Genomic DNA, 27,541 nt, shown 5'->3' with positions numbered 1-27,541 from the left:
TTCTGCAGAGCTTTATGTGTTCAAAGTACTCTCCAGACACTAATAAACCCTCACCAAACTCCAGGGAAGTAGGTGGGAAGTAGGTGGGTAAGTATTAGTATTACCCACCTGTGACAGGTTGTATCCTGTGACAGGCTGGATCACAGAAACCCCTTGGGGGCTGCCACCTGATGTGCCAAGACTACTTCTGCCCCTGCTTTCCCTGCCAGCTTAGGATTCCAGCACCCTGTCTAGCTGAGGCAGACATGCCAGTCTGCTCCAGCACAGACCCATCGTCTGAAGCATGTGCCCCAAAGCTGCAGACTGAACTGAAAGCAGTTAAGAAGTGTTCCTGTCTTTAACACTCAGATGCCCAACTCCCAATGGGGTCCAAACCCCAAATAAATCCGTTTTACCTTGTATAAAGCTTATACAGGGTAAACTCATAAATTGTCTGCCCTCTATAACACTCGGAGAAAGATATGCACAGCTGTTTACCCCCCGTCCCTGGTATTAATACATACTCTGGGTTAATTAATAAGTAAAATGTGATTTTATTAAATACAGAAAGTAGGATTTAAGTGGTTCCAAGTCGTATCAGACAGAACAAAGTGAATTACCAAGTAAAATACAATAAAACACGCAAATCTAAGCCTAATACAGTAATAAAACTGAATCAGATAAAATCTCACCCTCAGATGTTTCAATAAGTTACTTGCACAGACTGGATGCCTACCTAGTCTGGGCACAATCCTTTCCCTGGTACAGCCTTGTTCCAGCTCAGGTGGTAGTTAGGGATTTCTCATGATGGCTGCCCCACTTTTTTCTGTTCCACTCACTTATATATCTTTTGCATAAGGCGGGAATCCTTTGGCCCTCTCTGGGTTCCCACCCCTCCTTTTCAATGGAAAAGCACCAGGTTAAAGATGGATTCCAGTTCAGGTGACATGATCACATGTCACTGTAAGACTTCATTACCCGCTTGCCAGTATTCAGGAAGACTTAGAAGTAAAACAGAGCCATCCACAGTCAATTGTCCTGGTTAATGGGAGCCATTAAGATTCCAAACCACCATGAATGACCCACACTGTGCATAACTACAATAGGACCTCAGAGTTATATTTCATATTTCTAGTTTCAGATACACGAGTGATACATTTGTACAAATAGGATGACCACACTCAGTAGATTATAAACTTTGCAATTATACCTTACAAAAGACCTTTTGCAGGAAGCATATTTCAGTTACATTATATTCACACTCATCAGCATACTTTCATAAAATCCTACAGAGTGCAATGTCACAGCTCCATTTTACAGATGGTGAAACGGAGAGAGAAAAGCAAAGTGACTTGCCCAAGGCCACCCAGTGAGTCAGCAGCGGAGGCAGGGGTCATACAAGCAACAGCCTCACGCTGCACAACCCCGATTTATCCATCCTGGGCACTCAAAGTGGCCAGGGCCCTGCGGGAAAATAATTCACTAGAAAATTAATTTTAATGGCCAGCCAATCTGGTTCCCTTGTGCCTAAATGGAGCCTGTCTTATGGGTCTATAGATCCATAGAGTTTTAAGACCCAAAAAGGCCATTATGATCATCAGCTTCTCCCCTCACCACAGGGACCCCTCCTGCTTAATGAAGTTTCAGCTCCCCTCTCTGCCCCATCTTCAGATCCATGTACAGAGTCTCCATAGGGCTTCTTGCCTGGCTGGAACTGGGATCCTTAGAGAGAAACTACTGCAGAAGCCCTGGATTTCAACCTTCTTCCTAAATGCAGCACCTTCCACTTTTAGATTTACAGGAATAAGTGTCTTCTGACAGAGGTTGTTCCCTTCAACAATGTGACACACTCTGATCACTGGCTTACCTTCTTATTGAGAAATAGTCCACAATTTCATGTGCATTATTTCTAGTGTATAAGAGAGAGTGTTATTCAGTGAATTTCCCATCTCTCCTGAGCCCAGGTCGCTCTGAATCACTGAGACTGATGAATGGAGAGAGCCGGTGTGATGGGAGAGTGAGATTTCCCTCCGTGGTGTGTGGGGCAGAGTGCTGGATGACCAGTGGGACATGACGATGCCAGCGTGGTGTGCAGGGAGCTCCAGTGCGGAGTCGCTGAGAAAGCTTTTATCCCCCCGAAGTCTGAGAATGGAACGGGCCTGTGGGGCTCAGAAGGGTCCAGTGTGCAGGAAATGAGACTCGTCTGACTCTCTGTGACATCTCCACGTCTGAGACAGCCCAGGCAGGAATTGCTGAGGACGTCGGTGTCTTTTGCTCAGGTGATTCATTTCCAAATCTCACAAACATTTTCTGTTCAGTAGGAAAATACATATTAACAGCTGGATCTATCCCTGCAGGGAGCCGGCGATCAGACTGGTGAATGGACAGGTCGCTGTGCCGGGAGAGTGGAGATTTATTACAATGGCAGCTGGGGGACAGTCTGTGATGATTCCTGGGATCTGTCAGACTCCGATGTCGTTTGCAAACAACTGGGATGTGGACGTGCCATCAATGCAACTGTCTCTGCTCATTATGGGCAAGGATCCGGGCAGATCTGGCTGGACGATGTGAACTGCTCTGGGAACGAATCCGATCTCTGGTCGTGTCCTTCCGGGGGCTGGGGCCAGCACAACTGCAGACACAAGAGGACGCGGGTTCTCTGCTCAGGTCTGTTCTGGGAATGCTCTTGTGAGCTGTGTTACCGGGCAATGTAATGGAGGGGCAGATTTTAAAGAGATTGCTGAGAATGACACTCTCCCTGACTGTCTCTGCCTCCCTTTCCCTTGTGTAACTACCTACCAAGGTCACCATTAGAAAGTCCTCAGCTCCCACCGTGAGGTGTTGGAGATCTTGCAAGATTTCCCTTAGAATGCTAGAAGGCTGCATCTCAGGTATCTAAAGGAGATTGTATCATGGAAAGCAGTGACTGAAAAGGATGTAGGGTCCGAGTGGAGAAATAACTGAACATGAGCTCCCAGTGCCGTGTGTGGCAAAACGGGCTAATGAACCTTGGATGTATAAACAGGGGAGTAGCGAGTAGGAGTGGGGACTAAATTTTACTGTTGTACATGGTGCTGGTGAGACTGATACTAGAATACTGTGTCCAGTTCTTATGTCCACAAAATTTGGAGCAGAGAAGAGCCACAAAAGTGATCTGATGAATAAAAGCCTTACGGTGAGAGATTTCAGATGCTGAATCTGTTTAGTTTATCAAAACGACCAAGAGGTAACTTGATTACAGGGCATAAGTCCCTTCACAAGGAGAACATACCACTTCCTAAAGGGCTCTTTAATCTAATGCAGAAAGGCAGAACAAGAGTCGATGGCTAGAAGCTGAAACCAGACAAATTCAGATCAGAAATAAGGCCCAGGTTTTTAACAGGGAAGGTGATTAACCATCGGAACAAACTACCGGGGAAATGGTGCATTCTGCATCTCTTGAAGTCTTCCTGTCTAGACTGGATGCCTTTCTGGAAGCTATGCTTACATCAAACTCAAGTTATTAGGCTCTGTGCAGCTGTTTTACAGACGGTCAAATTATTTGATCTCATGATCCTTGTCACACTGTCTGGAGAGGCTCACGGCACTGAGTGTCCACCTCAGGGCAGATGGTGAGAAACAAGGCAATACCCCAAACTGCTGGTGTGTTCTATAAGTAGATTCCACCAAGCCTGTAACAGATGTGAACTCCTGGACCAATGTTCCCTCTAATTTTTACATCCATGTGCGGAATGAATTTTGTTATGTGCACCAGTCTAGAGGTGATGTGTGGTGGGGTTGGGGCTGAGGGGTTCAGAGTGTGGGAGGCAGCTCAGGGCTGGGGCAGAGGGTGGCTGTGCACGGGTGAGGGCTCTGCTGGGGGTGCGAGCTCTGGGGTGGGGCCAGGGATGAGGGGTTTGTAGTTCTGGCTGCCCTGGGGCTGTGGCAGAAGAGGGACTCCCCCAAGGTCTCTCTTGCTGCAGCAGCCTGGGGCCAGGGGAGGGGCACCTCTCCCCACTGCAGCAGCTCTGGGGCTGGGGAAGAGGTGCCTCTCCAGTCTAGGCCCCTGTGGCTGCGTGCCTATGCGGCCTTTGATAGCCTTCTGTGCGTCCATATGGCCACGCAGCTCAGAGGGAACTTAGTCCTGGATCACTGTATCTACCTTACCATGGAGTCACAGACAGTCCCCTTAGACTCTCCAGTCTATTGTCACCCAAACAAACTGGACTTAGGGATAAGTGGTCACTTACACAAAATCACATCACATTCAGGTTTCTTCCAATCCCAAGACCAGCCACTTACTCAGATCACTTGGTACCCTGGATCTTACACCAAAGACAATGCCTGTAGCCAATCCTGTAATAAAGTATATACAGGTTTATTCATTAGGAAAAAGAAATAAAAGGGTTGTTTACACGGTTAAAGCAAGCAATCATCTACACACAAATGAGTTACCATTTATATCCTCGGAGTGACAGAGTTGTAGTGATCTGTCAATTCCAAATGTCCTTCAGCGCTGACCAGGGGTAACCCTTGGGGTCTCGGGCTTCAGTTTGGTTTCTTTAGCCCTGTCACAGTTCAAACAGCCAAAAAGATGAAAAATCGTCCCATCTATTATTTTTATTTCCCTCTTCCAGCCTTCAAAGCAATGGGATAAGACCTTCTGCATGTACTACATGCAGGGGATGGGCGGCGGGGATCATTCCCGTGCCTGAGTTCACAAGTTCAGAGCAAACATTTTCAGTTATAAAGCAAAACTTGCATATGTTCTTGTAGCATGGACCACAGACATTACAAGTGAGATTAATGCCTGCAGCAACTAACCAGCATTTCATAAAGTCTAAACACTCAATACATTCTTCCAAGACTAATACCTGTTTTCAGCAAAACTAACACACATGTGACCCTGCCTGGTCTCCAGCTACGAGATTGTAAGTTTTCAGCCAAGGCCTGCAGCCTGGGCAAGAGCTGGCATCTGGCCTGCCAATGTCACAATCCTTCCCAGCCTTTATCTATTACAATCTGTATGTAGCTGCTGCTAAATGGTGGCCTTCCAGAGATGCCCACTGTATTTCGAAGGGGCCTGTGGTGTCGAAAAGAGTCTCTTACTCCTGGAGTGATTCTCTAGCAGTTGCCCCTGCAGAATGATGCACAGGATCATTAGCAATCGCTGGATTTCACTCTTCACACCCCAGTTCATTTCAGAGTCAAATGATTTAAATTCCCTTTTTCTGCATTTCCTTCTAGAGTTCACAGATCTGAGGCTGGTGAGCAACAATGACTGTGCTGGGCGGCTGGAGGTTTTCTACAATGGGACGTGGGGCAGTGTTTGCTCCAATGCGATGTCTGGAGTCACCCCAGCAATTGTCTGCAAACAGCTGAACTGTGGGACGGAGGGCAGATTGCAAGAGACTTTGAATATGGAGCAGGTTCTGGTCCCACGTGGCTGGACCACGTTGCATGCAGTGAGCAGCACAGCTCCCTCTGGCAGTGCCCGTCAGAGCCCTGGGATCCAAAGTCGTGTGATAACCGAGCAGAAGAGACCCATATTTCTTGCACTGGTAATTCTGAAACTACCTGCATGCGCGTGTGCACACACACATGAACGCGATGTGTTTAATTAATTGAAGGTTAGGAGAGAACTTTATGTGTTGTTCACATCTCAGTGTAGGCAGATTTAAATTCTCAACACAAGATACAAACATATTTTCATGATGTTTTATAGGAACAAGCATTTGTCTGATTAACAACAAACATGGAAGTTAATCAATTAATTTTAAAAGAGACCGGTGTTGGACACTGCGATAAGGTAGTCTGAGAGCCAAGAAAAGCCTCTCCCTAGAGACCGACATTAGGCAGCTCTGTGGTTATTAATCCTTTTGGGATGAACAATCAGAGCTGGACCCAGGCTGTGCAGTTTGGGTCAGAACTGGAATCTCCCATAAGTCTGGGTGCATGTTGGCCTGTGTGTCTGAGTAACAGCTGAATAGCAAATTAATTAGGTATTAAATGACCCAGAATTCACATTTCAGTTTTTTTTAAATAGATATTTAAGTCAGAAGGGACCATTATGATCATCTAGTTCATACAGTGCTGAAATTAGGGGTTTAAAATACAGATAAATTCTACTCCCACATCACACACAACCCAGTGCATTCACCTCAGCTTTTTCTCTCCATAGGAAAAAAACCAAAACCAACTCAAACCCTGTTTGCCGAATGCCCGAACTCTCCAAGCTGCACAGGTATCTCTGCTTCTCACTGTCTCCCTCTTGGTCCCTAAGTTGTCCCAGTAACATGTGAGGTTTCTGCATTTGTAGACCAGGACAAGTTACGCGTCGTGGGAGGAGAGGACAGATGCTCGGGGAGAGTGGAGGTTTGGTACCGTGGCTTCTGGGGAACAGTTTGTGATGACTCCTGGGACATGGCGGATGCTAACGTTGTGTGTAAACAACTGGGCTGTGGATCTGCTGTATCTGCCCCGGTCGAGGCTGCATTCGGCCAGGGGACTGGTCCCATCTGGGTGGAGACATTGAATTGCAGAGGGACAGAGTCATCTCTCTGGGACTGTCCTGCCAAGCCCTGGGGTGAAAGTAACTGTGGTCACAAGGAAGATGCTGCCGTGAATTGCTCAGGTGAGTGACAGGAGATATTTCTGCTACATGCTGTAATATTCAGAGAGAAGGATGGTTTAGCCCACCCATCCCCTTTGGTCCCAGACCAGGCCCTCCCATCTCCTGAGTGCCGGAGCATCCTGGATGGTGAGGGGTGGAACCTTTGTGGGGTCAGACTGGCTCAGGCATCAGCCCACATAGCCCCTGCATCCATCACAGGCCCCACTGTGCTGGTTTGTTATGAGAGTCCTCATTGCTGCACAGAGCACAAGGGACTTGGGCCCTAAATCACTAACAAACAGGTCCTGTGCTGCTGTGAGGGAGTTTGTGGAGGTGACAGCTGGAGACAACCAGGGACTCTCAGAGGTGAGGATCCCCCCGGGAACAAAAAGTCACCTCTCCCTTGCTACAGGTTCGTGGGCTCCCAGGCTAATATCTCCCTGTCGCATGTTCATTTCCATCCAGCTCCCCCACGCCGCCCTCTGACCGACAGTGGGAGAGTCACGGTGCCCGTGGTCATCTGCATTATCCTGGGGGCCCTGCTCTGCCTGGTCTTAATCATCCTGGGGGCGCAGGTGCGAAGTGCCAGGGCACAGCGCAGAGGTGGGTCCTGATTGGTGTCACTGTGTGAAATGCTTCTGCAATAGCAGGGGGCTGCAGGGTGTCAGGGTGAGGGGCGATACCAGGCTGGGTGGGGTGGCCAAGGGTGCCTGTTAACTCCTCTCTCATTGAATCTTTCATTAACTGTCTGGCAGTGGAACAGCCCAGCCATGAAATCTGGAGATGATACTGGCTAGGGACCTTTACAGTTTCAGAGAAACGGCATCTGTATCCCCACCCCCCACCCTCCGGTGATCCACTTCAGGAGTGCCTACTCAGGCCTCCAGCCATTACCTGTCTCTGGGTGGGAAACCCCTGTCCCATCTCCCTATGGCCAGGGGTTTTTAAGACTGCACAGCCCCCTGCCTTCCACTGTGATACCACCAGCAAACCAGTCTGCCTACAGGCCAGCCCCCATGCTGTGCTTTCTCCCCAAGGGCTATGAGCAGGGCATTGCCAGCAGTTACAAGTTACCACCCAGCTCTCTCTCAGCAGATTACACCTTATTCCTAGGAATAAAGTGTGACATAGAAAACATTAAAAACAATACAAATTCCTCCACACTTGCTGAACATACCAGAATTCACCCATCTTCCTCATGGGCAGCCTGGTAGACCAACATCCCTCCAACGATTCAGTGTTGGGATCCCCATGACAGAAGGTCCTGCCCATTGCAGAATCAAAATGAAGGCCCTGAGTCTTTTTAAACTCAGCCTTTCATATCAGAAATCCTCCATTGTCTCTTGGTCTCTGGTAACCCAGTTTGAACCAGTCTGTATAAACCACCCTGAAGGTTGTTACCTTTCTGGAGTTGTTTACACTCTCAGTGATTCACCTTAATCACCCACCCACCCACCCACCCACACTCAGTGTTTTTTCTTCCTGGAGGAGCTGTGGTAACCCTCCGACATGCAGTAGAACATAAACCATTCATAGCTTTAATACAGTGATTCCCACAGATACTGCCTGGAGCTGCAGTATCTGCCACAGGGAGGGGATCTGAATATCATGAGGAGAGACATCATGGAAAAGGGACCGAGAGAAATTGGAAATATTGTCAAGGAAAAAAGGTGTATAAAAATAGAGCTGTGGTAAATAGTTGTGAAGAGAGTGATCCAGTAGAAAAGACAATCTTAGGAAGGAGAAGTGTGGGAAAGGAGCATTTTACTGTCTTGTACTCAAAGCTGGCACTTGTAGGGGATTTTACATCTATAACACACTTTATACAAACATTAGCTACCAGCTCCTTGGCAAGAAGATAGAGGACGGGATTGCCATCAACATACATGTAACAGTCACAACTTTGCAGTAAGACAATGACTATAATCAGATCTCATGCTTCAGGGCTTCAGCCAGTCTCCTGCAGGGGTCAGGAAGGAATTCTGGGGAGCCCCCATCTTTGTGTTTTGTTTTGCTTCGTTTTGTTTCTTGCCCTCCTCTGAAGCATCAGGCATTAGCTACAGAGGGATATGTGTCACTGGATGGGCTGGACCAGTCCTCTGAGGTGATACAGAGAAACCTCTTTCGAAGATATCTGGCTGGTGTGTCTTTTCCACATGTTCGGGGTCAAACCAATTGTCAGATTTGGGGTCAGGAAGAAATTTCCCCCCAGGTCAGATTGGCAAAAAGGGACCTTGGGGGATTTTCCTCTTCCTCTGAAGCATGGAGCGTGGATCACCTGCCAGGATTATCAAGGCATCTCTCAAGTAATCAGTTCCCTGCCACTGCGGGGCCCTTGGGCATTGGTGGCACCTTACTCGCTCCTGCTTTCTGCCTGTGGCACACAAGAGTTTATTCTCCTGAGGACTGAAATGCTTTACTCTAAGTGCATCTTTGGGCTCAAACCTAGGGGTATCTGGGTGAAATGCAATGGCCTGTATTATACAGGAGGTCAGACTAGATGTTCTAATGGTCCCTTCTGGCCTTAAACTCGATGAAAAAAAAGAGGTTCTCACCATTTTGCAGATAAACACCTGCGTGGGGGAAGAATTATTTAAGCTGCTCCAAAGGGGAATAGCCAGAAATAATGAGATGAGATTAAAAACATTTAAGATGAATGTGAGGAAGCTTCCTGACAGCAATTAGCCCTGGGAACCATCATCAAAGGGCTGTTGTGGAAAGAAACCCTGTCACCTGGCTCATTTAAATTCCAGCACTGGGAATGTGCGGTAGGGTTCAGGCTCGCACTGGGCCCACGGGGAGGGGCTGGATGATCCCATAGTATTTCCCATCTCTGGTTTCAATGACCCTGTGCAAACCCTGCCCTTTGTTTTCAGGCTCCAGAAGACCCTTGGATCCCTTCTCTGAGGCCGTGTACGAGGAGATTGATTATAACCTGATGAGAAAAAAGCAGGAGATGTTCAGTCGCTCAGGTCTGTGGGTCTCACTCTTAACAGGGAGCAGCTATCTAATGCCCTGTCCATCGGAGGCCCTGACCCAGAGTTAAATCACTGCAGCTTCAGCCCTGTGAGCTTGTCACTGGAGCTGGGCACAAGTCTCCGTTATGAAATGTTTTGGTGAAAAATGCAGATTCAGAGACACCAAAACATTTCACAAATTCCTGTCAATTTCACCCAATTGTTCCAAATACACACAGAATGATTCATTTCATTTCAACACTTTCTAAAGAAAACATTTTGTTTTTTTTTTCAATTGGATATTACTTTTCCATTAGAAATTTCCTTTAATATTATCGGAAAGAAAACAAATAAACAAAAACTAACGAATGTCCAAAAGAACACCAAATGGTTTCATTCAACATTAAACTTTTTTTTTACTTTTGCATTTCCCAAAAATTGACAAAAAAAGTCATTTTTGGCTCAACTCAAAACAATCTTATGTTTTGCTTTTTTCCCCCAATGGTCAGAAAACCAAACCACCTGGTTTTTTTACCAAGCTCTAGCTGTGGGAGCTGGGTCTGTGGTGAGACCAGCAGTTACTCATGTAGACTGAGAGAGATGGATTTCCTTCCCACCGTACACTGAGTGTCCCAATTCTAGGGACAATTAATTTCCCATCTGCCCGTCCTGCAGCCTTGGCATGTAACCAGTGAGGGGTTAGGAAAGCGACTGTCTGGGGCAGGCTAAACTATCATTTGAAAACTTCTTTGGAGCACTGGAGCAGGGGATGTTCTGTGCCCCCCTCCCACCACAGCCACTGGTCTGCTGGTCAGCTCCCTCCTGCCCCCGGAGCAGAGAGATCAGCCCAGGAGAGCCTCATGACTTTGAGTCCCGGCCCTTTTATCCTTTGTGCCATTTTGTCTCAATGTCTGATGGGAACATCCTGCCCAAGGGCTCTGCTGTGGTGGGGCTCTGAGAACATGCTCAGGGCATCTCCCAGCATCACTGCCAAGATGGTTACAGTGAATCACAAAAAGAAAAGGGGTACTTGTGGCACCTTAGAGACGAACAAATTTATGAATCACAGACTCTGCTTTGGGCCTTTCTTGGTTTAATCTGGAAACACCATGGAGAGCTGATCGACTGATTCATGGGGGAGGTGGGTATTTACCCTTAAGAAGGAGGAGTCCCCTCTGTGGCTGAGGAGGCCAGGACAGTTGTGGAACTTCCCTGGACCAGCAGCCAGAGACGGGCCTTTCACTCACCACAGCATCCTTCAGGTCAGATTGTATCATCCCCTCAGTCACATTTACCACAATAACATGGAGATATCTCTTGGGGAGTCTGTGTCAGACTCTCACTGCTCGGAGTTGCTGTGAGTCACCATGTCCTGTAGAGGAAGGTATAGACTGAGACTGGAAATCCTGCTCCAGGCCCCGGATGAGTTCCCAGTCCCACAGTTGTGCTGTTCTCACTGTGATGAATTTCTGGTTCTCGTCTCTCCAGTCTCCTATTCAGATGATTCAGTGACGAAGCTGCAGTATTACACCGGGGACAGCGAGGGGGAAAATGATCCTGGATCAGAACAAGGTAATGGGGGAGGGGCAGACTCAGGCCAAGAGACCCAAATCTGGGCAGAGAAAGAATTTCTATGCTTTCTGCAATCGCAGCCATTTCCCCTCACACGGTTCCCATTTTACACAGTCGGGTCTCATCCCATTGAACAGGATTTCTGTCAGAATCTCAGGATGGGAACATGTGACCATCTCCTGAGCACACTGAGTGGCTCCCAGTGACCTCCCCAGGTGAGGAGCTGGAGGAGACGGGTCAGTCTCTTTGGGTGGAGGCCTCAGTGCCCAGCAGGGCTAGTCTCTTGTCCCCAAGAGAGAGAGGAATCAATCATAGAATCATAGAATCATAGAATATCAGGTTGGAAGGGACCTCAGGAGGTCATCTAGTCCAACCTCCTGCTCAAAGCAGGACCAATCCTCAATTAAATCATCCCAGCCAGGGCTTTGTCAAGCCTGACCTTAAAAACTTCTAAGGAAGGAGATTCCACCACCTCCCTAGGTAACGCATTCCAGTGTTTCACCACCCTCCTAGTGAAAAAGTTTTTCCTAATATCCAACCTAAACTCTCCCCACTGCAACTTGAGACCATTACTCCTTGTTCTGTCATCAGCTACCACTGAGAACAGTCTAGATCCATCCTCTTTGAAACCCCCTTTCAGGTAGTTGAAAGCAGCTATCAAATCCCCCCTCATTCTTCTCTTCCGCAGACTAAACATCCCCAGTTCCCTCAGCCTCTCCTCATAAGTCATGTGTTCCAGTCCCCTAATCATTTTTGTTGCCCTCCTCTGGACTCTTTCCAATTTTTCCACATCCTTCTTGTAGTGTGGGGCCCAAAACTGGACACAGTACTCCAGATGAGGCCTCACCAAGTGTCGAATAGAGGGGAACGATCACGTCTCTTCTCTGCTGGCAATGCCCCTATGTATACATCCCAAAATGCCATTGGCCTTCTTGGCAACAAAGGCACACTGTTGACTCATATCCAGCTTCTCGTCCACTGTAACCCCTAGGTCCTTTTCTGCAGAACTGCTGCTGAGCCATTCGGTCCCTAGTCTGTAGCGGTGCATGAGATTCTTCCGTCCTAAGTGCAGGACTCTGCACTTGTCCTTGTTGAACCTCATCAGATTTCTTTTGGCCCAATCCTCTAATTTGTCTAGGTCCCTCTGTATCCAATCCCTACCCTCCAGCATATCTACCTCTCCTTCCAGTTTAGTGTCATCTGCAAACTTGCTGAGGGTGCAATCCACACCATCCTCCAGATCATTTATGAAGATATTGAACAAAACCGGCCACAGGACCGGCCCTTGGGGCACTCCACTACATACCGGCTGCCAACTAGACATGGAGCCATTGATCACTACCCGTTGAGCCCGACAATCTAGCCAACTTTCTATCCACCTTATAGTCCATTCATCCAGCCCATACTTCTTTAACTTGCTGGCAAGAATACTGTGGGAGACCGTGTCAAAAGCTTTGCTAAAGTCAAGGAACAACACGTCCACTGCTTTCCCTCATCCACAGAGCCAGTTATCTCGTCATAGAAGGCAATTAGATTAGTCAGAGGCATGACTTGCCTTGGTGAATCCATGCTGACTGTTCCTGATCACTTTCCTCTCCTCTAAGTGCTTCAGAATTGATTCCTTGAGGACCTGCTCCATGATTTTTCCAGGGACTGAGGTGAGGCTGACTGGCCTGTAGTTCTCAGGATCCTCCTTCTTCCCTTTTTTAAAGATGGGCACTACATTAGCCTTTTTCCAGTCGTCCGGGACTTCCCTCGATTGCCATGAGTTTTCAAAGATAATGGCCAATGGCTCTGCAATCACATCTGCCAACTCCTTTAGCACTCTCGGATGCAGTGCTTCAGGCCCCATGACTTGTGCTCGTCCAGCTTTTCTAAATAGTCCAGAACCACTTCTTTCTCCACAGAGGGGTGGTCACCTCCTCCCCATGCTGTGCTGCCCAGTGCAGTAGTCTGGGAGCTGACCTTGTTTGTGAAGACAGAGGCAAAAAAAAACACTGAGTACACTAGCTTTTCCACATCCTCTGTCACTAGGTTGCCTCCCTCATTCAGTAAGGGGCCCACACTTTCCTTGACTTTCTTCTTGTTGCCAACATACCTGAAGAAACCCTTCTTGTTACTCTTAACATCTCTTGATAGCTGCAACTCCAGGTGTGATTTGGCCTTCCTGATTTCACTCCTGCATCCCCGAGCAATATTTTTATACTCTTCCCTGGTCATTTGTCCAATCTTCCACTTCTTGTAAGCTTCTTTTTGTTTTTAAGATCAGCAAGGATTTCACCGTTAAGCCAAGCTGGTCGCCTGCCATATTTACTATTCTTTCTACACATCGGGATGGTTTGTCCCTGTAACCTCAATAAGGATTCTTTAAAATACAGCCAGCTCTCCTGGACTCCTTTCCCACTCATGTTATTCTCCCAGGGGATCCTGCCCATCAGTTCCCGGAGGGAGTCAAAGTCTGCTTTTCTGAAGTCCAGGGTCCGTATTCTGCTGCTCTCCTTTCTTCCCTGTGTCAGGATCCTGAACTCGACCATCTCATGGTCACTGCCTCCCAGGTTGCCATCCACTTTAGCTTCCCCTACTAATTCTTCCCGGTTTGTGAGCAGCAGGTCAAGAAGGAGCTCTGCCCCTAGTTGGTTCCTCCAGCACTTGCACCAGGAAATTGTCCCTATCCTTTCCAAAGAAATTTCTGGATTGTCTGTGCACCGCTATATTGCTCTCCCAGCAGATATCAGGGTGATTGAAAGTCTCCCATGAGAACCAGGGCCTGTGATCTAGTAACTTCCGTGAGTTGCCAGAAGAAAGCCTCGTCCACTTCATCCCCCTGGTCCGGTGGTCTATAGAAGATTCCCACCACGACATCACCCTTGTTGCTCACATAAGATTGTCCTATGTTATGATTACAGATGGGCTCAGCCCAAGTCACTGATCCAAACCCACCAGAATTTGTGGGAGGGGGGGATTTGCAGATTCTGACCCCAGCTTCGGATCTCAGTTTTGGGGCTGCACCTGTCGCTATAACAGGCTGAAGCAAAATCCTGGACCTGAACTTCACAGGCCTGGCCCATCTCTAATAATAAACAGGGCGGCATTTCTACCCCAGCTGCTCTCAAGGGAGTCCATGATTTGGGCCCTGTGGGAGTTTAAACTTGCGGCTGGGTGGGGGAGACACTGAGCAGATGAGCCAGTTCTGCTGAGAAGCTGGGGAGCTGCCAAGCTGAGCCCTGGGCTGCCTAAAGGCTAGTGGAGAGCAGGAGCTCACAAAGGATCAGGCCAGTGATCTCCCAGTGGAGCTTTAATTCCTGCAGAGGGGAGGTTCCCCCTCCCCAGTGAAACAGGAAAATTCAAACCTGTCTGCAGAGATCAGCTGGATTCACACAGGCCGGCTCTGGCCTGGCAGCGCCCGTGTTCCAACCTGTTATCTCAGCACAAGCCCAGATCCTGCTCCCACGGAAACATGTGAAAGAGCTGCTGTTGGATTCTGCAGGGACAGGATTGGCCCCTTGTTATTTCTGGGACTCCTGTTTCACTGTAGTTCTCTGACTTGTGCCCTTCTCAGCATGGGCCCCCTGCAACTTCCCCTCTCATGTGCCATGACAAACAGCTCTAGTTAGAAGGGCCACCTGCGCTGAAGAGACGCTGCTGGTGCCATGAGCTGAGTGTGGTGTTTGCTGTTCCAGAGGGAGTTTCCCCAAGGGGGTCTCAGTTGGATTACGATAACGTGCAGGAGCCTGCCTTGAACGACGTCCCCAGACTCCAGAAGGCCGAGGTGAGCAGTGAATCCGCCTCCTGGAAGCAACGTCACCCTGACGAAAAACTAACTGTATTTCCCAGGAGGGACAATAGTGGTTTGTTAAGAAAACCAGGGAGTTCACCCACCAGTATTCTCTATTGGCGTAACGCTGGGGACGCTGACCAGGTGCATGACAAGAGCTGTGTGGAGGCCCAGGTGTAGGGAAGCATGTGATGTCCTAAGGCATAATAAAGGCCCATAGCAGGGACTGAAGGAGCAGTTCGCTCAGGAGCTGCCACACGCTATACTTGGCTCAGGTCACTGCCCCAGCTTATATACATCTGTGTCAGACACACTGTGCTGGGGGGGACATAGAGGATTTTACAACGCAAGAACCCATGTCCCGACCTTATTAGCTGGCTCCCCGCCCCCCCCACGCTTGTAATCTAGGAGCTCTAGTATCCTCTCAATTAGCTCCTGAAATATATCAAATCAATGTGATATGTGAAATCCCCCAGTCTGAGGGTTCCAGAGGAGGGCTTCTCTTAATGCCCTGAAGGTGGAAGTTAAGTGCTGAGAGATCCCCAGGGACCAGTGAGGCTGATGCAATCTGCAGCTTGTAGTTTTATTTCTGTCTTCACTGTGAATATTCTCTTAATTACTTCCCATCTTCACGTCAGATGCCCCTGCCCTGCCTGGAGATGTCCCAGGGGCTGTTTACGATGATGCCAGAGAAGTGTCTGTCCCTGAAGTGACCCTGGCTTGTGGCAGAATGATGACAAAGGCACTGGGGCGAGTGACAGGGACAGGGGATGCACAGGCAGGTGAGTGGAGAACTGTTTGCACTTCACAGTGTCTCTGCAGAGTGGGGTAGCTGGAAATGTGGGGTACACAGCAAGGGAACAGCCCTGGCCAATCCAATGCCTGTGAGGAAAAACTCTCCTTCTCTCATCTCTCCATTCCCTCAAAAGAAGAGGCTTCAGTGCTGAAATAGAGAGAGGAAAAGTAGGATCTGTGCTGGGTGGTACTTCCTGGTCAAACCAGCAGGATAGCTTGGATTCCCTCAAGCTCTAGGTTCAAATCCTTGCCTGGCTGCCCTACTCTTGACGTACTGGATTCCTATCTATTTACTGAACGTGTATCTTTTGGGCAGAATCTTATAAACCAAAGTCATGTTACTGCTGCACAAATGCTAAAGAGCCCATGACACTTCCTGTAAAAGTCGGGCTTAGCCATTATCCTTGGCCTAAGTTTCCACTCCCCTCCCTGTTGTGCCACGAGCAGAGGAGGTGCAGTGGTGATGAAATGTGCATTGCTTAGTACTTGATGCTTATCTTCATTGTTAGGGCAGAGTGACAGTTCTGATGTCCTTAAGTAAGTGCTCCTGGCTGGTAAGTGCTTGGGATTTTTTTCACAAAATTTACAGGTAGCTATAGCTGGCACTGGGCAGTGTTAGCTGGTCTGGAAACCAAAGGTTTTAATTTCTAGACTGTGTATCGAGATGATGGATTAGAACTCGTTCTAGACCAAGCCAGACGACTGAAGGGGGAACAATTCCTAACCCACAACCGTAGAGCAAAGGTTCTCAAACTGTGGAGCATGGAATATATTGTGGGGCAGCATGAGAAGCCACAGCAGAGAGCAGCGCTCCTTTCCAGGTGCCCAGCTTCGAAGGCAGCGCTGCCCCCAGCAGCAGCGCAGAAGTAAGGATGGCAGCGTATGGTGTTGCCACTCTTACTTCTCCGCTGCTGCTGGCGGTAGTGCTGCCTTCAGAGCTCAGCAGACAGGGAGCTGTGTACTTACATGGCTCTTTGTGACTCAATGCCCGACTGCTGTTCATATTTAGTGAGAGTTGGACGTTGATTTTTGTAAATCGGTGTATGTACTTGTGTGGTGGGGGTGGGGGTGGGGGGGGCGTCAACTACAATGGACACAAAGAAGGGGCTGATCAAATAAGTTTGAGAACCACTGCTGTAAATGCCGCCTTGCTCTGCTGCTGCCCATCCCCATAGAGTGGATCCTCTGACTGTATGAGTCTCCCTTGGTATTTTCAGGTGGGAGTCTGCACTCGCGAAGGAGTGAAGGTGTATCTGGCATGGAGAAGGAAACCCTGTTCCTGCCTCTGGGAGACACAGGTTATGATGATGTGGGACATTGTGACTCTGGGGGATCAATATCAGAACAATGTGATTGGACAAATAACCTTGTGCTGATGTAAAACGCTTCGCCTCTTTCTCTTAGAAAATGCTCCCTCTGTTATGATGGTCCAGAGACAGTCCTTTCCAGTCTGACAGACAAAGCAGGTGTTTCTATAAGATTTGTGTGAAGTTGCAAGAAATACAAGTGTGAGAGGGAAAAGATTCCTAAACTTTCTTTGTATAATTTTCCATTGTTTCAAAGGGGTGGAAGTTTCCTGCTTTTTTATGCCTGTAATTTCTTCATCTTGAATTTGTGCCTTTTTGCATATTAAATCCTTTCTGAAAGTCTTCCCTGTTGTGGAAGTGTTTCTTGCCAGATGAATTGTGCAGTTTCCAGGGTTCATCACAGGGAGAGGTTGAGAAACAACAAACCAGGAGACAAGGGCAGGCCACCTCTGGGTATGGCTGGCTGTTTGATGGGAGGTGGGTTGACACTGAATGTTCTGTCAGGCATGTGGTAAAAGTGAGACACCAGCAAGAGAACATTCTGAGATGAGCAACATGGTTGTTCCTAAACCTAATTTAGATCTGAAACTTTCCCTGAATCCAAGGAGATAAATGGGAAATTCTCTCTGGGTAATTCACACCTGAACTGAAGGAAACGGTAAAAAGAATTTCCCATTAGCGATAAATACAGAGAATGAATATTTCTGCTAGGACAAAAAATAAATTGAATAGAAAATAATGACAAGAGGAGGGTTAATAAGAATCTGGGTTTCCACTGAAGCAATAAGGCTAAAACAAGTAACAAGTCACTGAGTTGTTACTAGAAACCCCAGTAAAACCGATCATTTTCACACAATGGGATATTTATTTCCATGACAATCTACGAATATAGTTTAAAGTCAATGCTGAGCCGAGTACTGACTAGTGGAGAAGCCAGAAGTGCTCTCTGGATGAACCCTCAGTGAAATCAATACCAGAATGCTTGCAGAGTACATCGCTATTTCACAGAAATATCTTTCTTTCCTTCACCACCAATCATGCGTGCAGTTTAGTCACTTCATCTGTAGAAGGATAGAATGAAATGAAATGAAGAGAATAGAATGAAATCGAAATGATGAGAGAAGGAGTTTCCAGTCATCTGCATTCAACAGGGTCAGGGGTCATATGAAGACACAGAAATACAGCAATTTACTTTCGAAAAGAGAAAAATTAAAAAGACGTTACTGAGACATGTCACTGACCCGTGGAGACTGAGGAGGGAAATCTCAGGGGCTGTACTACCCTGTTCCAGGGCAAAGAGAGGAGGAGAACTCCCCGCAAAATGACACATGCAGATCCTGGAGAAAAGGAAAGAGAACAGGGACAGCAGCAGGTGAAGGTGACTGAGTAGGGGATTCCCTTGTATAAGTGGGGGATGTTATACAGATATTGTGATCTGGATCACTTGGGTCCATTCAAACACTGAGCTTTAATAAAATGCAAGGTCATATTTCTGTGACTCGGAAGAGGATTTAGGTGTCATAGCGGACAAACAACTCAGCATGAAATCCCAGTGCCATGCTGTGGCCAAAAGGACCAACGCCATCTTTGGATATTTTCACGGGGTCAACTCCTCCTGGCAGCTCTGGGGATTAGCTCTTGCCAGGCACTACCTTTCTCTGATGGTGTCTCTACCCGTCATCTCTTTCACCCTATGGCCCCTCTCACTCTTCGAGCTGCAGCTTCCTTTGAGTGACCTGGCCAGAGGGCTGAGCCACGAAGGTTCTCCCCTTCCAGGGAATTCAAAGTCCTTGTGGACGAGCTGTCCAGCTGGCATCCCCAGCACCCTGGGCCACTTCCCAGTGGCTGATAGGGAACCCGGGCCTGCCTCTACACTGGCTTCCAGCCATGCAACCCTCACACAAGCATCCAAGGGCTGTATGGTCCTACCCCGTGCTGCAGTTGCCCTGGGCTTCTTACTACCTATCTGGATTCCCCCTTTCTGGCTCCTACGCGTAGGGGCACCTAGGGGGCTCTGCACACTGCCTCCGCCCCAAGCACCACCCCCGCAGCTCAACATTGGCTGGGAAACCGTGGCCAACGGGAGCTGCGGGGGCAGTGCTCCCTGGCTGCCCCTATGGACAGGAGCCAGAGGAGGGACATGTCGCTGTTTCTGGGAGCTGCTTCAGGTAAGTGCGGCTCAGAGCCTGCACCCCTGACCCCCTCCCATGCCCCAACCCGCTGGCCCAGCCCTGATCCCCATCCCGCCCTCTGAAGCCCTCAGTCCCAACCAAGAGCACACTCCTGCACCCCAAACCCCTCATCACCAGCCCCACCCCAGAGCCCGCACCCACAGCCAGAGCCCTTACTCTGCCCCCCCACACCCCAACCCCCTGACCCAGCCCTGATCCCCCTCCTGCTCTCTGAATCCTTTGGTCACAGCCCAGGGCACCCTCCTACACCCCAAATCCCTCATCCCTGGCCCGGCACCAGATCCTGCACCCCCAGCTGGAGCCCTCACCCCCTCTTGCATCCCAACCCACTGACTCAGCCTGGAGCCCCCTCCTGCACTCTGAACTCCTCATTTCTGTCCCCACCCTGGACCCCACACCCTAGCTCCCTGAGCCAGCCTGGTGTAAATGCAAAGTGAGTGAGTGAGGGTGGGGAAAGTGAACGACAGAGTGGGGACGACGACAAGATGGAGTGAGTGGGGGGCAGGGCCTCGGAGAAGGGGGGGCAGGGGACAGGGCAAGAGTGTTCGGTTTTGTGCAAGTAGAAAGTTGGCAGTCCTATTCTTCAGGCACAGCCTGGGAAGTTAATTATCCTGCCTAGCCACTTTAACCCCTCAAGATGTTGTGTGGGGTGGGCACCCAATCACAGATAGATATAGATATAGATAGATATATATAGTGACAAAGTTCCTGCTCTACCTTGGTGGGTCTTGCGCTTATTGGCGGATTTGCTTGCCTTGGAGCTTCACGGCGGCCCTCAGCTTGGCCATTTTTCTGAACCCACAGTCCAGGTCAACTCCTCCTGTGTCTGACCAGGAGTTGGGAGAATTTGGGGGGAACCTGGGCCCACCCTCTACTCCGGCTTCCAACCCAGGGCCCTGTGGAATGCAGCTGTCTAGAGTGCTTCCTGGAACACTTGCTTGCTTTTTTGTTGTTTTTTCTTCTTGCCGTTTACGTGCTGGTTGGCCTCCAGCTTGCCACCAGCACCTGCCCCCCCCACGCCTGCTTTCGGGCGCAGCTATTTGCCTCAGCTGAAACCCCCGGAGGAGGGGGGGAAGATTGCCGATTTTGCTATTCGAAGGGGGGAGTGGAAGCCCCCAGACCCAGCCGTTTTGCTGTCTGTTTGGAATTCCTTTCTTATCTCGGCTCGCCGGAAGCCTTGGTACACAGCCAACAAGCTGGAGAAGAAATCACCCAGGGAAACTACAAATCATTGTGAAGGGGGCCGTAAGACTGAGTAATTTTTTGAATTATACTCTCTTGGGGGGGAGTTTGACAGTGTTTTAATTGCGTTTGTGGCGGCACAGGGGGTGTGGCACGGAGCTGCCCCCCCTATCCATCGGTGCCCCCAACCCCCCCCCACCATTACTACAACTGTCACGGCCCCCCCCGCCGTCTGTCCCTGCTGGCAACCTGCCATCTGCCTTTGGATCCAGCTGTTTTCTTTGAACTTTGCCTTTTGGACCGGACATAACAGCCAACCAAACGAGACTCTTTGGATAAACGTGCGTGGATCTACACCCCTGCCCCCCTGGACTGCTTATCCTACGGCTTGCCCCTATCACCGGACCCTGATTTCTGTTATTCCCCCACTCCCAGTCCAACCCATTTGGCTCCCCCCCCCCGCCCCGCCTGCAGCCCAGCAGGGAGGAGCGGTTAATCTGCTTCCCCCTCCCCACTCTTCCTTCCGGTGTCTCCCCGTCTCTCCCTGCTCACAATGGCGGGGAATGAGAGGGGAGAGGCCCCTCTAATAATATCAGCTGTCCCTCCCCCACCCCCCCACCCAACCCCCAAGGCCCCCCCCCCACTATTGTTAAAATACTTGCCACTGCCCCCGCTGGGGCACCGGCAGCAGGAGGCACCAGGGCGATTACTGCTGCTGCTGTGCCCACCGCCCCCCCCAGATTTTAGGAACCTGCCCCCAGCTGGCCGGAAAGGCCAGGGCGGGAAGAAAGGAAAGGGCCCCGCTAAAACATCTAGGCCCTCCATGGCAGGGGCTGCCCCCACAGCTGTGGCCTCGTCATCGACCGTGGCGCCCCTCCCCGCTGTTCCCTCCACCAGCTCTGCGAATGTCCCTCCCCCGGACCCCAGGACCTATGCCTGGGCGGTGGCAGGCTCCCCCCCGCCTGCCGCCTCGTCATCTCGCCCACCCACTGCCTCCGCTACCATCACCAGCAGCCGGGGCCCCTTCCCCACCTTGACCAGGAGGCACGGTGTCCGTTGCCTCCTGGTGCCCCGCCTCGCCCACGTGGAGACATACGTGCAGGCGTTGGCAAAGGTGGTAGGACCCACAGCTATTGTGGCGGCCTCCAAGATGTATGGGAAGGTCATTTTTTTCTTAGCTTCGGAGGCTGCTGCCCAGGAGGCGGTGGAGAGGGGCCTGGCGGTGGGGGGGGGTGTTCGTCCCCCTAGAGCCGCTAGAAGACCTGGGCGTTCGCCTCGTCCTCACCTCCGTTCCTCCCTTTTTACCCAATGCTGCCCTGTTACCCACTCTCTCCGCCCTGGGGAAACTTGTCTCTGTCATCAGCCCTCTCCCGTTGGGCTGCAAGGACCCCACCCTCCGTCACGTCCTTTCTTTCCACCAGCAGCTTCTACCGCCGGCGGGGGTGCGTGACGGAGAGGCGCTCGAGGGGTCCTTCCTAGTCCCCTACCAGGGAGCCCGCTATCGGGTCTTTTTCTCCACCGGAGAGGCCCGGTGCTACCTCTGCTGCTCAGCGGGGCATGTCCGCAGAGACTGCCCTTTGGCCCGGGGGGGAGGGGCACCCGAGACCCCCGAGACCCGGCAGGACATCGGCCCCGTCGTTGCCGACGCCCCTGGCTGCCCGGCACCTGAAACCAACCCTCCTCCTACTCAATCCATCGCTGCTCCCGTCCGGGCTCAGGAGACTCCTTCCCTACAATGCCCGGGCGAGCAAGGGAGTCCCACCTTTGCTATTACCAATCCGGCAGAGCCTATGGAGGAAGGTGTGGCAAAGATATTACCGGGTATAGGAGAGGGCCCGCCCCAAGGAGAACCCCCCGCCCCTCATGCTGCCTCACCGCTACCCCCCCGAACCCCTGAACCATCGCCTCCGCCCCCCGACACGACCCCTGCTAACCAACCCCCAGACGATGCTATGGAGGGCTGGACCCTAGTCCAGGGGAAGCGAGGCAAGCAGAAGGCTCGAGCTCCGCTGCATCCATCCAACGCGGAAGCCCCCCGGAAGACCAGGAAGGGAGGCACTGATATTGAGCCTTCCGCTACGACCACGAGTGAGATCCATCCGCTGGTGTCGGGAGGGGAAGACAGACTGGCATTGGAGGGCAGAATCCCCCCTCAACGGGAGACCCTCCCCTCCGAGACCCCTGAGGACGCCCCTTCTGCCCGGATACCACCCGAACCCCCCGCGAACCCCGAGGCGACCGCTGAGGCGGGCCCTAGAGGAGAGGCCCCCGGGGTAGCAGGAGTTGCCCTCTCCTCCGTGTATGCGGAGATTGAGGCCCTAGATTTGACCGCGGTCACCCAGGGAGAGGATGATATACTGCCGGCTGGCCTCGAGCTGGGCAACCTCACCCCAGCCCCCCTTTCCCCATGCTCCCCCCCCATAATTGCCTTCCCGGGCGAGCAATCTGCAGAAGGTGGTCCACCACCTGATGCCATGGCTGCCAAGACCACCACGGAGCCAGCACCTAGCATTACTGGGAGCCCCTTCCCTTACCCCTTAACCCTTGACTCTGCTCAGGAGGCACCTTCCTTTAGCTGCTTGCCTCCTGAACCCCAGAGCCTTACCTCTGCCCCTGCCCCCACCCCTGTCCCTGCTCAGTTTACCTCCTCCTGCAATGCAATTGCCGCCCCTGGGGTTATTTTCTTTCCGCCTTTTGCAGATTCCCCGCAGGGAGCAGTCTTTGCACTTTCTAGTCGCGACCCATTAGGAGTTGCAATTTTTCCCCAGCCATCCCCTTCCACCCCAAGGCGTGAAATGGATTTAATAACCCCAGCCTGTCAGACGCCCTGTCGGTGGTCCGCACCCTGCCTACCCGCCTTAGCGGAGCACGAGGCTGTATTAAGAGCCCCACCAGGGAATACCCCGGAAATCGTAACCCCACCCACCCATGAGCTGCGACATGCACTACAGAAGTTCTTAGAACACACCCATGGCGCCTGCAATAGGGTACAGTTGGCTCTCCAGCTATGGGGGGACTTTGATCAAATTTTTCAGGCCACAACGGCCATTATAAAGGAGGGCAGAGGGCAAGGAAAGCACGGTGCTGCTGCCTACGAGCAGGCCCGCGGCTTCCGGAAAGATCTACTCATCCACGGGATGGGACACGGGTTGCTACGAACCCGCCGGGGGCCACGAACACCCCCACCAATGAGAAACCCCCCACCCCCCCAGCCCTCCGCATGACGCCCCTTATTATTGCAATCTTGAACACCAGGGGCTGTAGGATGACTCTCCGCAGGTCCCAGGTACTATCTTACCTTCGGGAAGGGGGGGTACTCTGTAGCTTTCCTGCAGGAGACCCATACGGACCCGACCGTCGAGGACAGGTGGCGGCTGGAGTGGGGGGACGGGGTCTACTTTAGCCACTTCATGACTTGGCAAGCTGGAGTGGCGACCCTGTTCTCCCCCACCCTACGGCCCGAGGTGCTAGGGGTCACTGAGGTCGTGCCGGGCCACCTGCTGCACCTTCGAGTCCGTATGAAGGGGCTCATGGTCAATCTTAAAAAGAAAAGGAGGACTTGTGGTACCTTAGAGACTAACCAATTTATTTGAGCATGAGCTTTCGTGAGCTACAGCTCACTTCATCGGATGCATACTGTGGAAATCGCAGAAGATATTATATACACAGACACCATGAAACAATACCTCCTCCCACCCCACTCTCCTGCTGGTAATAGCTTATCTAAAGTGATCATCAAGTTGGGCCATTTCCAGCACAAATCCAGGTTTTCTCACCCTCCGCCCTCCCACAAACAAACTCACTCTCTTGCTGGTAATAGCCCATCCAAAGTGACCACTGTCTTCACAATGCGTATGATAATCAAGGTGGGCCATTTCCTGCAGAAATCCAGGTTCTCTCACCCCCTCACCCCCCTCCAAAAACCACACACACAAACTCACTCTCCTGCTGGTAATAGCCTATCCAAAGTGACCACTCTCCTTACAACCTGCATGAAAATCAAAGTGGGCCATTTCCAGCACAAATCCAGGTTTTCTCACTCCCCCACCCCCATACTCACACAAACTCACTCTCCTGCTGGTAATAGCTCATCCGAAGTGACCACTTGGAGAGGCTAGCTTCCCAGCCCAACTCTTCTGCCTGTGGCCCCACCCTCTCCCCACTGTCTCCCGCCTCTCTTTGCACAAACTGTGTAGTAAGGTCAAGTCAGCTGCCCTGCTGAATACAACATTAAATATTATAGACTAAATGATGCAGCTCTTCTCTGTTTTACATTTTCTTAATCTGTATTTCTAAGATGATTTTATATTTTAAATGTACTCTTAAGCCTTCATAAAGTAACCATTCCAGACTACTACATATTTAACTCACTGAAACAAAGAGATTATTTTAAATTAATCAGTCACAGAGGTTTAGTGTGTTCATAACAATGTTCATTGCTTTTAGAAAAAGGGAACACTAATGTACTTTGTGTGATCTCCATAACAATAGACATGTTTATGAAATGTCACCAACTTTAAAAAAATATGTTTCTAAAGATTTTAGGCATAACAAAGGATTTTATATCTTACTAAGGTATTGATTTTGCTGGAGGGTTCTCTTAAAACTAGTTCAAGGAATAGAAGTAAAGAAAGGGAAACTCGTTGTCCAGCTATCTGGCAGAAAAGGGGTGTTGTCCCTTTAAGGGCTCTCTTCAACAGGAGGGTGAAGGGAGAAAGGGATGGACAGAAAGGACAGGGAGACTTTGGAAGCAAGTTTTATGTACTATAGTCATTAAAATTAAAATGTGTATTTTAGATAAGGGTGATCTTTTGAAGGATTTATTTTAAAAACTCTGTCTGAAGATCCAAGCATTTAAGGCTAAAAATGAATACTCAGATTTTTGCATCTAAAAATCTATGCAAGGATTTTGTAGAGATGTGATTTTATAATCTTCAGCAACACACTAATGAAATTGTTTGAAAGCATATTTTAAACTAAGGCCCTATAGACTAATGTGTTCTGAGTAAACATTACAGTAATGCAAGACTGTTTTTGTCAGTCAGTTCAGAAACTGACAGTATATACCTGGGGGTTGGCAAATGGCTGTTAAATGGCTTCATTACCACTTGAATGGCTCTTTAACAGTTTCAGTGTTGTGCTAATAGGTCTGGCAGGCTGGAAGGCTTTTTCACTTTTAAGTACTAGATCCCCTTCCGGAAGAAGACTCACCAGGCTGCAGCAGCTAGCTGTGAGAGCCTACAGGAAGGGTCAGAACAGGGATAGCAAGAGGGGGGACACTGAGACCCAGGGGATCCCCACATTTTTGGGTGCCCTACACAGCTGCGTATGCCAAAGGATGGCCCTGCTTATTGGGTCCTTATTAATCACAGTGCCTCATGTGTTTTTCTTCTTCTAGAAGGTTCTCTCATTCAGTAGAGGACCAATCGCGCCACAAATAGGGAACAGCTAGTAGTCAGTGTGAATAGTTTGCAAACATTCCTTGGGATGGAATACCTAAGACCTTCTTTATGAACTGGTGCAGGTAAGCAAATGATACGAAAGCCAAAACTCACCACATTTGGCTTGATAACAAACGTTCAGCAAGATCTATTGCATACCCAGCTTGGTGAAGCAACACAGATGATGTAAATAGTTAGATTGATGCCCTTTCAGTGGACTGGTTCAGAACAGCATGTGAACAGTTGTAAACCAACAAGGGAGAATGACTGGCCCTTAGGCCATGTTGATAGAGGTATTTAGACATTGCTACATTTAGCATTGCAAGGCCTGTGAGTATGTCTATACTGCAGGCTTGCCATGTGTTTTTTCCCATCCCCCCTCCATTCACACTCAAAGTTCTTAAACGTGTTTAGAGGAACATTTAGTCTGTGGTGGTGTGGATGGCTGGTGGCATGAGGCATAGTTTGCATTAAGCCTTTCCCTTACCTGCCCATCCTGACCTCATTTTGAGATAGTCCTCCAATGCCATTCCCACAATTCCCTGTGCCTGTATTTTCCTGCCCTTCTGCTTTCTCACTTCCCGTTCACCCTTTATGCACCAGAAGCTACCTGATGGTTTAGAGACACTCGCTTGGCATTTAACCCTTCATTTTCCACGCTGCCTGTTCTAGGTTCTGCACAGCTTAATCCAGCTCTGCCAAGCAGGCTAGAAGATGTCGACCCTGCTGCATGCTGCTGGCTGGCCGGATGGATGGACCAGAATGGATTGGGTTTTCAAACTATAGAGCTCCCCTCCCTGGGGCAGGGGGGCACAGCAGGGTTAAGAGGCAGCCTTAAGGACCTGACTGATTGGTGAAAGCTCCTCTCACTGGCTGGGTGTCCTGCTCCAGCTTCTGTTTGTAAGGGTCCTTGGACGAGAACCCAGGTCTGCAGAGCCTGGGACAGCTGATGTTCCCACAGTGCCGGGGAGAGGCCCTGCAGTGCCACAGCCAGGGAGCACTGTGGAGAGTAGGGGCTGCAGGAAGTACTGCCCAAGGGAAACAGAATGACAGTACCCTGAGGCCCTATGATTGACCAAGCACCCTATTAAACCCTGGAGTGTGCCCCAGGAAGTTGTCTGGGCCACCGCTCAGACTGTGGGCCTGCTTTGACACCTGACGTCACCTTGATTCCTGATCTCCGGTCTCTGACCCTGGTCTGACTCTTGCCCCTTGCCCCTTGCCTCCTGATTCCAGCTTAGTACTACCTCTGATCTCTAGTATCTGACCCTGACTTTTGCTTATTGAACCTAGTTCTAGTAATTCCTCTCACCCCGGCTCATCAACTACTGTCCCTGATGTGAGGACCCCAGCCGAGCGCTGACTGCTAGGCCAGAGCCCCTATACTCTGGTCCCTTATAGTTTGCCCAGACCTACTTCCACCCCACTCTGCAGAAACCCCTTAACTGCGATATGGAAGAGGCGAATGTGCCGTCACCCATTGCACCCCATGTGGTACGAATCTACAGGATTCAATCACACAACTCCAAACTAAGAACCGTATGATACGGACCCAAGTGGTGCAACTCCTAGAAGAATATCAGACACTCAGTGAGCAGCTACCATGGTCCCAGGAAGAGAATTCCATGCTCCAGGGTCAAGCTGAGCTTGTGCCCTCTGAACAGGGCGCTGCAGTACCACTACCCGAACATTTTGATGTTGGGAGCCACAAGAAGTTCAGGGGGTTCCTGAACCAATGCCGTCTCCTAT

General features: G+C 50.1%; 1 protein-coding gene and 1 long non-coding RNA gene across 2 annotated transcripts in view; both read right to left on the bottom strand.

Annotated features, from left to right (window-relative positions):
* Positions 1-1,283, bottom strand: part of LOC122461391 — a 24,101-nt gene extending 22,818 nt beyond the window's left edge. Inside the window, exon 1 of the long non-coding RNA XR_006283256.1 lies at positions 1,078-1,283. This is a non-coding gene — a long non-coding RNA (uncharacterized LOC122461391). The remainder of the gene's footprint in view (positions 1-1,077) is intronic.
* Positions 1-27,541, bottom strand: part of LOC102941373 (scavenger receptor cysteine-rich type 1 protein M130) — a 1,272,625-nt gene that overhangs the window by 283,645 nt on the left and 961,439 nt on the right. The gene's annotated exons all lie outside the window — the stretch shown is intronic.

Source organism: Chelonia mydas, chromosome 1 (genome assembly GCF_015237465.2).
Source record: "Chelonia mydas isolate rCheMyd1 chromosome 1, rCheMyd1.pri.v2, whole genome shotgun sequence".
NCBI lineage: Eukaryota > Metazoa > Chordata > Testudines > Cheloniidae > Chelonia > Chelonia mydas.
The sequence above is the reverse complement of the archived record's forward strand: the minus strand, read 5'-3'. Positions and strand labels throughout refer to the sequence as shown.